Source organism: Sinohyriopsis cumingii, chromosome 13 (assembly GCF_028554795.1).
Source record: "Sinohyriopsis cumingii isolate HCF-2022 chromosome 13, ASM2855479v2, whole genome shotgun sequence".
Classification (NCBI taxonomy): domain Eukaryota; kingdom Metazoa; phylum Mollusca; class Bivalvia; order Unionida; family Unionidae; genus Sinohyriopsis; species Sinohyriopsis cumingii.
In genome coordinates this window covers 79,748,123-79,761,540 of record NC_142973.1, presented here as the reverse complement: position 1 = coordinate 79,761,540, position 13,418 = coordinate 79,748,123, and the positions used below count along the sequence as shown (strand labels likewise).

The window sequence follows — 13,418 nt, the reverse complement described above, 5'->3', positions numbered from 1 at the left end:
CGATACTAGGACATTCGTCGAATAAGTATAATTATTAAATTTCTCTCGACTTATGTCAAAATATAACCCACCTGACCTGCAGTCATCAGTCCATGAATGAAAAATTACAAAGAGTGATTTCAAATGTTACAGAAATCAGATAATTCTATATACTTGTAAAACTGTGTGGAAAGAAAACCGCACCAACATGCTTCGGAGCATCAAGCCAATCACCTGAGAGCTCATACAGAACAAGTTGTAAGACGATGTTGTATTATACCTCTCACGTATAGGACACACACATACTTGAAATATGCATGCTTCCAGAAGGATAATGCTCAACTGGATGGCATATCGTACTAGCGTTATGTGAAAGTGGAACGCAGTTAAGCTTTTTAGCAGCTTTATCTTTTGCATTTTGTCTTGTCGGACTATATATGTGATGTTCGTCCATCGGTATCGATGAGGACCATTTAATGTCATCGATTCACTGGGGGTGGGTCCGGAGATGGCTGATCAGTCAGATCTGAGCCCGGAAGAGTCTGTTGCAGTAGGGACATGGATGTACAGGTTGTTGACTGGGAGTTGCAGAACTGTTGTTCCTGGATTTGTGCAGATCACATTTCTCAGCTGCGTCCACCCGTTTTTTTCTGCTCGAAGGCTGCCGTACCAGCATTGACTTGACTGCGCCAAGAAGATCGATGAGCAGCGACACTCCCCCACCTGTCAGGATCAATGCCTAGGTTCTTCAGCGAGGTCTTGAGGGTGTCCTTGTATATCTTTTTTTGACCACCGTGATATCACTTGCCTTGGTTTAGCTCTCCACAGAAGACCTTCTTAGATAGGAGTTCTACCGGCATGCGGACAACATGGCCAGCCAATCGGAGTTGTGCCTTGCACAGCATGGCGTGGATGCTTGTCATGCCGGCCTTAATGAGCACATGTGTTCGGTACCTTGTCCTACCATCTGATTTTCATGAGTTTTCTCAGGGAGCTCATATGGAAGTGGTTCAGTTTTTAAAATGGCGGTTATACATAGTCCGTGTCTCGCAAACATAGAGGAGGGTGGGGAGAACAACTATACTGCCTTTCCCCTGGAGGAATTACAGTTAGCATAACCCCGAGTTCTCCAGCATCCAAGACCCAAGACAACACAATGTGTTTAAATACTGTTTTTATTCGTAGGCGAGAACTCTCTTGAAATTAGGTGAGGTAAAAAGCTGTAATAAATGGAAACACAACCATTACAAAACATGAAATTACTACATCAACATATATTGAAAGTAAAAGCTTTCTTATGTCTTTCCATCCTTTTAAATTTACTAATCGAAATAATGTCCAGTATGTGCTTCCATACTTTGAAATTCAATAAGGTACATTTCCGTTAATATTTCTACCGTAGCTTAACAAAGATTGTTACTAAGAGGGTTTAAATGATGACACAAAAGGAATGTTTATGAGATGAATCTCACACAAATAAAGAGTATCGTATGCACTCGCAAACCACGTGGCATTGCGTATAGTTAACTATCTCTATGTCGTAACTTATTGTCATTTTCAATTAACATCCATATCCGAAATTAAATATACGAGGCATTAACAATAATTCATAAATTTACTCACACTGTGGTGGGCTTCAGATTCAACGAAAAGAGCTGTGAAGGCACGTTCACATTCCTGCCTGGACGTATTACAAACGAAAAATAGGAAATTGATATTTATGAAGAGTTAAAAAAGGGAGACAAATCTAAAGAACTACTGTGGCTGTTCCAACGGTAACAGCACACTCCCCGCCTGATATCTACCAGATATCACTATAAAGAAATATACAAATGTGCACTGTAAGTGTAAAGTTCCTCTTTAGTCTCAACATCAGTGTTAGAGGAAACAAATCTATGTGATGGCTTAAGGTCATTTCAAATCACATATAACAGGAAGGCGTAAATCATTTCACGGTAGACTCCTCCGTTAACAACAGAATCATCTCGGTAATTGGTCTCGTGTAGGTTGTCGGCTTGCCTTCTCTTATAACACGAACCTCAGCTTTACGAACTCTGTCATCTCCACCTGGAATCGTATTCACAATCACGCCTATAGGCCATTCATTCCTACAAACGGTCTTGTCCTTTAAGAGTACAACGTCTCCTTGTTTAATGTTAATCCGATCGATCTGCCACTTCCGTCTTTTTTGCAATGTTTGGAGATATTCACGCCTCCAACGGTTCCAGAATATATCAGCCAGAGTTTGTACACGTTTCCATTGCGCCTTGTATAAATCCTTCATTTCGAACGGTCCAAAGGGTTCTGTAATGGTGTCTATTTTCTGAGTAAGAAGCGCTGAAGGACTTAGTAACACTGGAGACTCTGGGTCGGATGAAACAGGCACGATAGGACGGGCGTTAACAATAGCACAAACTTAAGCCATAAAGGTGATTAGTACTTCATTTGTAAGGTTTTTGGATTCCACTTCAGTCATCATAGAGTCTAGAATTCGACGGGTGATTCCGATCGTGCGATCCACTCTATTGCTGACATATACGTAGAATCTTCTCGTTTGGTTGTGTATGTATCCTAGAACGACCTTGCTATCGGTGTAAAACCGGACTGGATCCATTATAATGTCTAAGTGATCCAATATAGTCTCAGAAATTTCCACAGCCAGTACTGCTGCACAGAGCTCAAGACGAGGAATAGTGTGTCCATGCATAGGAGCGACTTTAGCTTTGCCTAGAACGAAACCAATTTGTTGACTACCATTGGCGGCTGTAGTCTTGAGGTAAGCTACTGCGGCGATAGCTTTTTCAGAGGCATCTGAAAATATGTGTAACTTGTTTTTTACAGCAGTACCGAGAGACATAGATAAATATGTGCGTGGAATTCTCACATGTTCAAGGAGTTGTAACGAATCTCTCCAATCCTTCCATTCTGATTGATGTTCAACAGGTAGAGCTTCATCCCAATCCGTAGTTCCTGACACAAAATTTCTGAAAAAAATCTTCCCTTGAATAGTAACAGGGGCAACAAAGCCTATAGGATCAAACAGGCTGTTAACAGTCGACAGAATTCCTCGCCGTGTATAAGGTTTCTCTTCAGATGACACTTGAAATGTGAATGAATCTGATTTAAGATCCCAGGTCAGGCCTAGACTGCGCTGTAAGGGTAGTGTTTCTTCACTTAAGTCGAGATCCTTCAGGTCCTTAGCCAGATCATTGGAAGGAAAGGCATTCATCACCTCATCACTGTTTGAAGCAATCTTGTGCAAACGTAGGTTGCCTTCAACGTTAACAGCTCGCTGTGTTCTTTTCATTAGGTCAATAGCTTGTGTACCTGTAGGGAGTGATGTAAGTCCATCATCCACATAGAAATTCCGTTGAACAAACTCTTTAACGTCAACTCCAAAGACCTTTTCACTGTTTTGCGCCGTTCTCCTCAGTCCATAAGTCGCAACTGCAGGAGATGGACTATTACCAAAGACGTGTACACACATTCTGTACTCAACCAGATCTTCGTCCAGATTATTGTTATGATACCAAAAGAATCTTAGAAAATTTCTATGATCCTCTCTGACTAAGAAACAATGAAACATCTGTTGAATATCAGCTGTGATAGCAATTGATTCCTTCCGAAAACGAAGAAGAATACCCAAAAGGTTGTTAGTCATATCCGGCCCTGACAGTAAAACATTGTTCAATGAAACACCGTCGTATTTGGCAGAGGAGTCAAATACGCCTCTTATCTGATCCGGTTTCTTCGGATGATAGACACCGAAGATAGGTAAGTACCAGCACTCCTCGTTGTCTTTTAAAGGTGGGGCTAACTCCGCATGTCCACTATCAAAGATTCTTTGCATGAAGGTCACAAAATGTTGTTTTTTGACCGGATCTTTACGAAGACTAATGTCTAATGTCTTAGCCCGTTTAATGGCTTGCGGTCTATTGTTCGGTAGTCTTTGTCTTGGTGTACGGAAAGGAAGGGGTGCAACCCAGTTTCCCTGTGGGTCTTTGTAGAACCCGTCGTCCATTATCCTAAGAAATTCTTTGTCCTCTATTGACATCCCGACTTTATCATCATTTCTTGTTCTCTCGAAAACAGAGGCACCAAGGTCACCTTCTGCATCCGCGAATGATGAAAAATACGATTTTATATTGTCGTCTGTGCATACACTCCTGGTGTGGTTTTCCTTTACCCTGAAACCATTAGGGCATGGTCTGAAGATAGACGTACGTCCTTTTCCTAACAGGTAAGTTTTATTGACATTAACGAAATCGGGTTTATGTACTTTACCAAGACAAGCTTCTCTTATTATTACCCATCCGAGGCTAAGTCTCTGGGCATATGGAGAGTTCCGTGGACCGATGCGCTGTTCATGAACGTGATGTGCTTCAGTCAAGTCTCCACCAATCAGTAGTAGTATAGACGAGTCACCATCTAATGGTTGGATGTGTCTCGCAATATCATTGAGATGAGGGTGGTGTTCCGCTACTTCTGGAGTGGGAATTTCTTCTCTAATGTCTGGTATCTGGTTACATTCAATTAACGTCGGAAGTTCCAACCTTGCACTTCCATCTAGTGCCTCTACAATGTATCCACTTGCTCTTCTACCATAAGTCACTACAAAACCGGTGCACGAAGAAAGCGTGTATTCCACCTGTTCATCTTGTATGTCAAAAAGATTAAAAAAGTCTGACTTGGCTAATGACCTGTTGCTTTGATCATCTAGGATAGCATACATCTTTGTGGCTTTTGATGGATGGCCATCTGGATATACTCTCACAAGGACAGTTTTAGCACAAGATTTACCAATAAACCTTTCGCCACAAATTTGTGTACACTTAGATGTTACTCGTAAGGGTGAGGAATCTGAAATATCCTTCTTCTCCCCGCCATGACCTATTGCGGGTGGTTGAGATATAAGCTTCTCTGCTACAGCAGCGGTGACATGCAAAGCTGTGGGATGACGATCACTGCCACAATCCGTGCACTGTATTACTTCTTTGCATGCACGTATCATACGCCTTGTTGATTCACAACATCTAAAACATATGCCGTACTCTTTTAGAAGTTTCTTACGTTCTTCTAAAGGTTTGACTTTGAAACCTCTGCACTTGTTCAGAGAGTGGTTTGTTTTGTGTAATGGACATCGTTTGTCTGGTTCAACATCATTCACATCTGAATGTCGCGATACCTGTGTTTTCTTTGTCGAGATAATAGGTCTATTACTGGTGTTCCTAAGAGGGGTAGTCTCCTTCTTAGTAGGTGTGTTGGTGTTGGCCTCATATGTGAATCCGGGGTCATTCTTCACTTTGCTAATCTCACGGATAAATTCAGCAAAGAAGGAAAACGGTGGGAAAGAAACGTCATGGTGTTTCTTATAATTCACTGCTTGTGTAGTCCACTTTTCTTGTATACCATAAGGAAGTTTGTTCACTATGGGAAGTACACCAGAAGACGAGTCATAATAGCTCAAAAGTGACTGCTATTTTTTATCTTCCTTGGCAGACTCTATTTCAGAAAGAATATCTGATAGCTCATAGAGTTTCTTATTGTCCTTATTAGTCAGCTTCGGAAAGTTAGCTAATTTAGTTTTTAAGGCCGCCTCAACCATTTCTGGACAACCATACCTCTCATCCAGACGCTCCCAGATTCTTTGTAGTCCTCTAGAAGGGTTGTTCACGTTTGATGCTCTAATGCTAAGTGCATGTTTTGAGGATTCAGCACCTAACCATTTTACTAATAAGTCTATTTCTTCATTAGTGGTACCTGTAATTCTCTCATAACACTGAGAAAACAAGCTTTCCAAACGGCATAAAATTCTGGTCGATCATTGTAGTTTGAAAGACGTGAAAGGAGCAAATCTTTCTTCAGAAGAAAACGAGTCAGTTCCATACTGATAGAGTGACTACTACATTCCTGTGGTTGAAATGCTGCTGGAGCATAATCGACTTGTCCAATATTGGGGTGGTAGGTAGGTGCATCAGCATTCAACATAGTGGGTCGAAATGTAGGTAAATAAGCGTTCTTATGCATCCCTGATTCGTGTAGTTGGTCCAAGTCTAAGCTTACACTATATACACATCCTTGATCATAACGGTTGACACGGCGACAGGTCTGAATCACAGGCTGCGGTGTCGGTACGAAATTCGGGTACACAAGTGGTGCAGGTATGAAACCGACACTGTGGTGTACGCCTTGTTTAACATCACACTTGATGTTCGTATTGTCCTTATCGAAGTCAGGCGCGACATTATTATTTTCTGGCAGTTCTGTTTGTTGATTAACATAGTGTTTAACACGTTCCATGGGGTCCAGAGAACGAGATATATCAAATTTACTTAGATTGGAGTCACCACGGTCCTCACCAACCGACTGTAAAGCTTCTACTTCAGCTTCAGCTGCTGCAGCTTCCTTCTGATGTGCTAGAAGCTCCAGGTCAGCCTCCAGTTCTGCTTTCTTACGTACAGCTATCGCTTTAGACAACTTTTCTTGTTCGTCAAGAAGTGCTTGTTGTTTACGTATCCCTGCTTCTTTCTCGGCGAATTCCACTCGTGCACGTGCGGCGTCAGCTTTTGCACGTTTTCTAGCAAGCACGGAACTGATGTTGGATACAGTCGAACCATTAGATTTAGATTTTGCTGTGTGTATAGAGGAGTTAGAATGAGGTGGACCAGATTCCAATGCATGTTGTTTGAAGGTGTGAAGTCGTCTTAAGGTATTTTCGACTGTTAATTTATATGCTTGCACTGACGTAACATGTGTTTCCAACTCTTTAAGGCTCTCCTGTATGCTTGTTTTTGACAGAAAATCGAGGTATTCTGCGGACAGAGTACAATATTTGTCATAGCACTTGACTAGATCATTTTCTATTTTGCGTAAAGAATTTATATCACTAGGACGATCAGCGAATATTGACAAAACATCTTCAACGTTTTTCCAAGCTTTCTCTAGTTTGACATTATACTCTCCTCGGGCCGTCTCGTACATTTCCATGCCTTTGACAGTTAATGTTCTGATTCGCCGTTCAGTAGGCTGCGATGAAACTGCTTCAAGGTCCACAGATTTTGAATCAATTGGATCCATTTGCACAGATGACAGAACTTCACTAAATGGAAAAAATGGAATCTGTTAGATGTCAGAAGGCTATGTGACAAGAAGTTGATGAAACAAATGACAATTGTTTCCAAACGGGTTGAGTTCTGTAGAATATGTTGTAAACGTGTTATGTAGCTTTGATTGAATCACTGTTTCTTTCACATTAAACAGACTAATAGACTAGCAAATTTGAATTAGTTCTTCTCATAATTCAAATTCTTGGTGACCATAGGTAAACGGTTGTACTGATCAGATCCTAGTTCTGTAGTGTAAGTGAATTTTAATCCTTGAATTAAAAGGAAGGTGTGCTCATTTAGCTTTCTCAACACATAAGAATATACTGTATAGGCGGCGACCAAATGTCAGTGTCACGTGACTGTTGACGATTGTCCTGTGCCTGTAGTAATTCTCCACATGTGTGTAAATAGAAGGCGTAGCTATCCAGCGGTCTTGATGAACCAGGCAGCTGTATCTCTATCCCTACGAAGAATTTTCCATGAAGTTGCTGATCACAGTCTTTTTACTATACTGCCTTTCCCCTGGAGGAATTACAGTTAGCATAACCCCGAGTTCTCCAGCATCCAAGACACAAGACAACACAATGTGTTTAAATACTGTTTTTATTCGTAGGCGAGAACTCTCTTGAAATTAGGTGAGGTAAAAAGCTGTAATAAATGGAAACACAACCATTACAAAACATGAAATTACTACATCAACATATATTGAAAGTAAAAGCTTTCTTATGTCTTTCCATCCTTTTAAATTTACTAATCGAAATAATGTCCAGTATGTGCTTCCATACTTTGAAATTCAATAAGGTACATTTCCGTTAATATTTCTACCGTAGCTTAACAAAGATTGTTACTAAGAGGGTTTAAATGATGACACAAAAGGAATGTTTATGAGATGAATCTCACACAAATAAAGAGTATCGTATGCACTCGCAAACCACGTGGCATTGCGTATAGTTAACTATCTCTATGTCGTAACTTATTGTCATTTTCAATTAACATCCATATCCGAAATTAAATATACGAGGCATTAACAATAATTCATAAATTTACTCACACTGTGGTGGGCTTCAGATTCAACGAAAAGAGCTGTGAAGGCACGTTCACATTCCTGCCTGGACGTATTACAAACGAAAAATAGGAAACTGATATTTATGAAGAGTTAAAAAAGGGAGACAAATCTAAAGAACTACTGTGGCTGTTCCAACGGTAACAGCACAACAACCGCTGCGTAGATTTTGAGTTTGGTGGCAAGCTTGATGCCTCTACTATCCCAGACATTTGAGCAGAATCTGCTAAATACTATGTTGGCTTTGGAAATCCTGTTGTTGACCTCATCGTCTATGTGGACTGCTTGTGAAAGGGTGCTGCCGAGGTATGTGAACCTGTCTACATTTTTGAGCATTTGGTCATTGACAGTGATGGATTGTTCCAGGTAATCTTCTCCAAGTGCTGGCTGATGCAGAACCTCGGTCTTACTGGTAGAGATGGCGAGTCCGAAGTTGGTGCACGCTGTGGAAAAAAGGTCCATGCTCTATTGCATGCCTGCCTCCGTGCAGGAGTTGAGGGCACAGTCATTTGCAAATAGGAGGTCGCAAATGTTCTCAACTTGGACTTTGGTTTTGGCTTGAAGACTCCTCAGATTGAACAACTTCCCACCCAGATGGTATTGGAGACCTACTCCCACATCGGTGTCCTTGAAAGCATCTATCAACATTGCGGAGAACATGAGGCTAAAGAGAGTGGGGGCTAAGATGCGTCCTTGTTTCACACCATTCGTAACTGCAAAGGGTTCGGAAAAGTTACCCTGGTCCTGGACTCTGGCAAGCATGCCATCATGAAACTGCCTCACCATTTCAATGAAGACTTCTGGACATCCAAATTTGGCCATGATCTTCCAAAGGCCTTCCCGGATGACAGTGTCGAATGCCTTAGTCAGGTCCACAAAGGTGGTGTATACCTGAACATTTTGTTCAAGACACGTTTCTTGCATCTGCCTGGCCGCAAAGATCATGTCGATGGTGCCTGTCTCCTTTCTGAAGCCACACTGACTTTCTGGCAGTAGGCTATGATCAAGGTGTTCTGTGAGTCTGTTCATCAGTAGCCTGGCGAGGACCTTGCCCACGGTACAGAGTAGAGAGATTCATCTATGGTTGTCGCAGGATTGGCGATTGTCTTTGCGTTTGTAAATGCGGATGCATCTTTGAATTCCTGCGTTTCATCTTCCACATCCCACAGAACATCTCTGTTAGTCTTTCCACTAGCTTAGGCCCACCAGACTTGAAGATCTCAGCTGGGATGGAGTCTACTCCTGAAGCTTTCCCACTAGACAGGAGCTCAATGGCCTTATGAGTTTCCAGCACTGTTGGAGGGTCAGTAAATATATCGTTGATCTCCCTCTGGGGTAGACAGTTGATCGCTTCAGCGTTGATGGAAGAGGGTCTGTTGAGGGTACCATCAAAGTGTTCCGCCCAGCGATCCAGTATCTTCTCCTTCTCGGTTAAGAGAGTGCTGCCATCGGAGCTTAAGAGTGTGTCTGTGCCTGATGTTTCTGGGCCATAAACATCACGAATAGAAATTCTTTATGTCGTGTCTGTCGGCAAAGGACTGAATATCATCAGCCTTTTAGCTCAGACAATGTCCTGCATCTCGCACAGTTTCTTCTGCACAGCTTGACGGACTCTGCTGAAGGCATCTTTCTTTGCAGCGGACTTGGGGTCAACGTTGTATGCACGATGTATGCTTCTCCTCTAGCAGTGACTATTTCTTCACAGTTCTCGTCGAACCAGTCTTGGTGCATTCGCGCAGTGACGTCAAGGGTTTCAGATGCAGTAGAGTACAGCAGATGTTTGAAGGCCTCCCAGCATTTCTCTGCGTCATTGGTATCATAGTCTGTGGTTTCTAGCTGGCTTGTCAGAGCTTCAGACAGAGCTTGCTCAGTGTTGCAGACTTCCAGCCTGGAGACGTTGAGTCGTTTTGGGACTTTAATTCCCTGTGGACCTCTGGGAGGTTGAATATTAATATTCATCTTGGAAATCATTAGCATGTGGTCTGTCCAGCAGGCAGCACCACACATGGCCTTGGTCACACAGACATCCTGCCTGTCATTTCTATGGACTAAGATGTAGTCGATCTGGTGTCAATGCTTATACCGTGGGTGCATTCAAGTTGTTTAATTACAGTTAGGCAGACGGAAGACGGTGATTTGAATGAGATCAAATGTTGCGTACATCCTCAAGAGCAGATGTCCATTGCTGTTGCAGTTGCCAATTCCATGTCTACCAATAACTCCCTCCCATGAGATGTCGTCCGCGCCATCTCTAGCATAAAAATCACCAAGAATGATCAGCTTGTCTGACTTTGGTACTGAAGCAATCAGAGCGTCCAGATCTGGCAGAACTTGTCTTTGGCTTCCTCCAAGTTGGTCATGGTTGGTGCATAAGAACTAATAAATGTCGCTTGCTTTTTTCCATGTAAAGGTACCTTCAGCATTATAAGCCAGTCATTAATTCCCTTTGGTAAGATGGAGAGCTTTGGTAAGATGGAGACTATATATGTAAACATCTTTGGAATGAATTACATTTTCTATGTTCTCTTGGAGTATTTTTTCTTTACATTTTTAAAGTTCACCTAATAATCAGCACTATATAGCCCAAGGGTCTCAAACTCAAACCACCCTGAGGGCCGCACGAGGGCATATTTGGCCCAAGGGCTGTACCACCTTTGTTTTCTCTCATGATGCCTTGTGATGCCAATCATTTTGTGAGCCACAGGATACGCCTCATATCTGAGACCCCTGATATAGCCAGTAAAATGCTCATGTGCTATTAAACCCTATATCAAAAAACCAAAAATGCACATTTGACAAAGGTTATTTACCTAATTAGATGACTGAATTGATCCATGTCATTGGACAAGTGGACATGATCCTTCAGTCAATAAATTGGAAGACATGAAATGTGAAGTATAATTAAAATGAACATTTTACTTGTTTGAGTTACAATGAGTGACAAAAATGACATGTACAATATCGAAAACATTCTTGATCAAAGAACATGTGAAGCAGGCAAACACCGATTTGAATAAGTGAAAATATGTTGGAAATGTTATAAACCTAGTTTTGATTCTTGGATTGCATCTTCACAAGTCATTGACTATAAAAAGAAGTGACCATCGTACTGTTAAAAACTGCAATACTTCTCCTTTTCAGAGTTCTTCTCTTCAAGATGTGTGTGTAATACATAGAATGTGTTCATAAAACTCAAATCATCTTTTTGTGTCAAATCAATTTTAGTGTATTGTGTTGTTTGAGCAGCAAATTAGAGTTGTCAAAAAGGAGAGAGAGTTGTGGACAATTTTATTCAGCAGTTACAATAGTTATCTTCTTCCCAATCCTTCCTAAATTAATTCTTAAACTATACAAATGAAAATACCAACTGTAGTTTTGCAGCCACCAATCATCCAGTCATAACATTTTGAAAATCATTCTATGTAACATCATGTGACTTTGGACAACAAAACCATCAATTTATGAATTACCAATTTTATTTAACCTCACAGACTGACAGTTCTATCGATGTGTTTCACAACAACATCTTATGTTGTTTTAGGGCTAAAGTACCTCAAGCCATATAACTGGATCAACAATATTTTAGGTTGTTTCAGGGCCAAAGTACCTCAAGCCATACAACTGGATCAACAATATTTTAGGTTGTTTCAGGGCCAAAGTACCTCAAGCAATACAACTGGATCTACAATATCTTAGGTCATTTCAGGGCCAAAGTACCTCAAGCCTTACAACTGGATCTACAATATCTTAGGTTGTTTCAGGGCCATCGTACCTCAAGCCATACAAATGGATCAACAATATCTTAGGTTGTTTCAGGGGCAAAGTACCTCAAGCCATACAACTGGATCTACAATATCTTATGTTGTTTCAGGGCCATCGTACCTCAAGCCATACAAATGGATCAACAATATCTTAGGTTGTTTCAGGGGCAAAGTACCTGAAGCCATACAACTGGATCTACAATATCTTATGTTGTTTCAGGGCCATCGTACCTCAAGCCATACAAATGGATCAACAATATCTTAGGTTGTTTCAGGGCCAAAGTACCTCAACCACACAAGTAAATCAACAATACTTTAGGTTGTTTCAGGGCCAAAGTACCTCAAGCCATACAACTGGATCAAAAATACTTTAGGTTGTTTTAGGGCCAAAGTACCTCAAGCAATACAACTGGATCTACAATATCTTATGTTGTTTCAGGGCCAAAGTACCTCAAGCCATACAACTGGATCTACAATATCTTATGTTGTTTCAGGGCCAAAGTACCTCAAGCCATACAACTGGATCTACAATATCTTATGTTGTTTCAGGGCCAAAGTACCTCAAACCATACAACTGGATCTACAATATCTTATGTTGTTTCAGGGCCAAAGTACCTCAAGCCATACAACTGGATCTACAATATCTTAGGTTGTTTCAGGGCCAAAGTACCTCAAGCAATACAACTGGATCTACAATATCTTAGGTTGTTTCAGGGGCAAAGTACCTCAAGCCATACAACTGGATCTAAAATATCTTAGGTTGTTTCAGGGGCAAAGTACCTCAAGCCACACAAGTAAATCAACAATATTTTTAGGTTGTTTCAGGGCCAAAGTACCTCAAGCCATACAACTGGATCTACAATATCTTAGGTTGTTTCAGGGCCAAAGTACCTCAAGCAATACAACTGGATCTACAATATCTTAGGTTGTTTCAGGGCCAAAGTACCTCAAGCCATACAACTGGATCAACAATATCTTAGGTTGTTTCAGGGGCAAAGTACCTCAAGCCACACAAGTAAATCAACAATATATTTAGGTTGTTTCAGGGCCAAAGTACCTCAAGCAATACAACTGGATCTACAATATCTTATGTTGTTTCAGGGGCAAAGTACCTCAAGCCATACAACTGGATCTACAATATCTTATGTTGTTTCAGGGCCAAAGTACCTCAAGCAATACAACTGGATCTACAATATTTTTAGGTTGTTTCAGGGCCAAAGTACCTCAAGCCATACAAAAGGATCAACAATATCTTAGGTTGTTTCAGGGGCAAAGTACCTCAAGCCACACAAGTAAATCAACAATATTTTAGGTTGTTTCAGGGCCAAAGTACCTCAAGCCACACAAGTGGTTCAACAATATTTTAGGTTGTTTCAGGGGCAAAGTACCTCAAGCCACACAAGTGGTTCAACAATATTTTAGGTTGTTTCAGGGTCAAAGTACCTCAAGCCATACAAAAGGATCAACAATATCTTAGGTTGTTTCAGGGGCAAAGTACCTCAAGCCACA

The 13,418-nt window shown here is 41.2% G+C and overlaps 2 long non-coding RNA genes across 2 annotated transcripts; both read right to left on the bottom strand.

Annotated features, from left to right (window-relative positions):
• Positions 1 to 1,138: 1,138 nt before the first annotated feature.
• LOC149785882 (uncharacterized) lies at positions 1,139 to 2,389 on the bottom strand. Its single transcript, XR_016413537.1, has 2 exons — positions 1,603 to 2,389; positions 1,139 to 1,199 (listed from the first exon to the last, which is right to left on the bottom strand). It is a non-coding gene; the product is annotated as an uncharacterized LOC149785882 (long non-coding RNA).
• Positions 2,390 to 7,672: 5,283 nt separating this feature from the next.
• LOC149785881 (uncharacterized) lies at positions 7,673 to 8,292 on the bottom strand. Its single transcript, XR_016425474.1, has 2 exons — positions 8,137 to 8,292; positions 7,673 to 7,733 (listed from the first exon to the last, which is right to left on the bottom strand). It is a non-coding gene; the product is annotated as an uncharacterized LOC149785881 (long non-coding RNA).
• Between the last annotated feature and the right edge of the window lie 5,126 nt (positions 8,293 to 13,418).